The sequence below is a fragment of the Microcebus murinus genome, chromosome 13 (genome assembly GCF_040939455.1).
Source record: "Microcebus murinus isolate Inina chromosome 13, M.murinus_Inina_mat1.0, whole genome shotgun sequence".
NCBI classification, from domain to species: domain Eukaryota; kingdom Metazoa; phylum Chordata; class Mammalia; order Primates; family Cheirogaleidae; genus Microcebus; species Microcebus murinus.
In genome coordinates, this window is record NC_134116.1 from 14,765,869 (window position 1) to 14,768,933 (window position 3,065).

The following is a 3,065-nucleotide window of genomic DNA, read 5'->3' on the forward strand; positions in this document are numbered from 1 at the left end:
AAGAATGTAGCATAGCCCAGTGCTCAGTCTAAATGTGGGTGTTACAGTCATCACTGTGCTCAGACATCTGGTGATAAACACTTAGGATACTTTGGAACAGGAATGAGTAAACACAATGGCAAAGCTCTGAAAGATGACTGGCTAACTGAACAGAGAGCTTAACAGAGGTGACCATCACATGAAAACAAGTTTTGTCCATCCATTCACAGGACATGACTAGATTACATAATATTCAAAATACTTTTTTTTCCACTTCAGACAGGTAATGTGTCCATTTTGTAACAAAGTTTGAGCGAGACACATCTCACACATGAGCGTGAAAACCCAATCATCACTCCTAAGAACTACAACAGGATTTCAACATACTTTTAAATAAGCATCTCGATTTTAAAAATATTTTGAAAACATTGAACCTCATGTCAATCCTGAAAGTTCAACCTTGAAGGAAAGTGTTGGTTAAAATATTCCATTAGGCCAAATTAGAGTCTTCAAGGACTGGAAGATATTGTTAATACTATCTATCTTTTGTTAAAAAAACAAACAAACAAGGGCAGATGAACTCTGAGTAAATTTGGTAAGTGCAGAATTTCCTCCTTACTTATTTCCCCAGAGAATTAAGTAGAGCATTCATCTTCTTGCACCAGATATCACAATATTTTAATAGAAATGTAAAATATGAGTAATATACAGTAGATAAAACACTTGAAGGAAAGATTTGAAAAATCTGTAATATCAGTGTAAACAAAAGTAATGTAGCTTTGGAGTCAGACAAGCCTGAATTTGATTCTTGTTACTGAGTTATCAATGGCATCTTAAAACCAAAGCAGTGCCTGGAAGGATCAGGAACCAAGGCCACTCTGTGCATGGGGGTCCGGGAGCCGGGGACCAAAGACCCTATTCTTTGCCTTGTACTTGGAGGGATCCTGGTAAAATCCTAGAGCTGATGTTCTGACATGAAGATAAGCAAGTCACTGACTTGCCTTCCAATCACATCATTTTCGAAGGTGAAGGAACTCTGACTTCATCTAACCAACTCTCCCAAATTGACCTGGTGGTTAGAGTAGAGGAGGGGGCCAGATATATGGGTGGATGGGCTAGTTGCACAAGAGTGTCATGGGGTGGGGATTGTATGCATGTGTGTCTCTATACTTCATTGCTTCTTGGGCCAATTCCAGTCCCATCTTAAAGTCCCAGGATTTGGGAAATGGGGGAGAGAAATTGCATTACTTTATAGCCACCTAGGAATAGCACGACACAATTTAACTTTCCATTTCTTTCTAGAACGCATAGTCCTCTGCAGGGAGAACATGCTCACCGCCAGATTCATTTTTCCTCGTTTCATTTTAAGAGTTATGTAATTTCATATTGAAGATGGTTGCCAGTTTTACTAAAACACTGTCAAATATCTATTCCTGATCCCTTCTGCACACCGTATAAATGTATCTATGGCTTTTCTAGCAACTCAAAGATTGCCCCTAAATATCTAGAAAGACGTAATACTACATCTTAACCAACTCATTAGTAGGTTTAGGTCATGCATGTCATCATAGGATTACTATAATTATTACAAAATAAGCCATATCACCTCTCCTTGCTGACAAAAATAGACTGGAGTTCTGGGAAGGAAAGCTTGCCCTTCATCCAAGAATCTCCACTGATCCTGAGCTGCTGCACAGCAAAATTACCAGGCCTCAGCATTGCTCTGTGCGCACTCTAAGTTAACATGTCATCAGTTCTTTAAAACTCAGCTGTCGCTGGCATATCGTTTTCCAAAGGGAGTAATTAAGTTGCAACATACATTCTGAATGCTAAATGTACAAAATGAAGCAATGTAACCTTACCGTGAGCATCATTCATCAGGAACTCTGCTCCCACACATGACCGGGTGGATCACCAGCCCACATTTATTAAGCATATAACACTCTTGATGTACATTATGTCACTTAATCCTCACACCAACCCTGCTATTATTACTCACATTTTATAGATGTGGAAACTGAGGCTCAAAGATCTACTTGCCCAAATTTACCAATGAAGGGGCAGCACCTGATTTCCACCTTTGGTCTCATTCGAAAGGTCATTAGAGAGTAGAATATGCAATTCACATTACCTTTAAAGATCAGGTGTGAGATTTCAAAGGTGGTTCCTTCAGGCTGGGCTTCATTCGTCCGTCTCCAGTTAGGAAAATATCAGGAGCTCTGGTCTCTGTGGTCCTTGAATTTCTCTTGGCATTCCTGCTCCACAAAAGCTGCTGCTCCCCTCATGGAGGGACATGAGGATGTGAAAGGGCCCCAGCTGACAGCTGGGAGACCCTAGGTCAGACCCAGGTCTGTTACTATCTGCCATGCCTTCCTGGGCTTTGTTTATTTGCAGAATAAGAGAATGGTACTAGATTAACGATTTCCTCTTTCTATATTCAAGAGCCAAAATAAAAGATGCCTAACTTTTAGTTAGCATAATCTGGACAGTCTCTTTCTACTCTAGCATGCCATGATTTGAGTGAGTTCTTGTGAAGCCTTTCTTCTTAGCTCATGCCAGCTCTGTGGGATCTTCTTCTCCTCTGAATTCAGGACTCATAATGTGTCATATAAAATGCTGCCTAACATTAAGTAGGCCTGGAGTGACAATATAAAAGGAGAACCGCATACCATTATATACGTAAAGTTTATACCATTTATAAACGTAAAGTTTATAAATCAAACTAATAAGCTATCGTATAAAATTCGTTCCCTCCTTCTACCAAGACAAATATATCTTCTGAAAGACCAGACTTGAGTTTAGAATCCTCAGGCTTAGAGGTTTGTTCTGGGAAGTGACAGCAAATACAGGGCCACTCTTGTTCCAGGACTCTGGCCTGCAGCCCACCCCCTTCCTCCCCAGCCTGGCTCTGTTCCCACAAGGAAGGGGGGTATAGTGTTCCCGGGTGTGTATGCACCAGTGCATACACACAAGTGTCATCAACCTTCCCGGCTCGCACACGCACGTGCACACTCACAGACCTCCCTTCCTACCACTGCGTCCTTGGGAGAACAGACCTGGTAAGAGGCACATTCGGACCCTTAGAG

The 3,065-nt window shown here is 41.3% G+C and overlaps 1 non-coding gene across 1 annotated transcript; it reads right to left on the reverse strand.

Annotated features, from left to right (window-relative positions):
- Positions 1–252: 252 nt before the first annotated feature.
- Positions 253–356, reverse strand: LOC142875359 (small nucleolar RNA U13). Its single transcript, XR_012922740.1, has one exon. It is a non-coding gene; the product is annotated as a small nucleolar RNA U13 (small nucleolar RNA).
- Between the last annotated feature and the right edge of the window lie 2,709 nt (positions 357–3,065).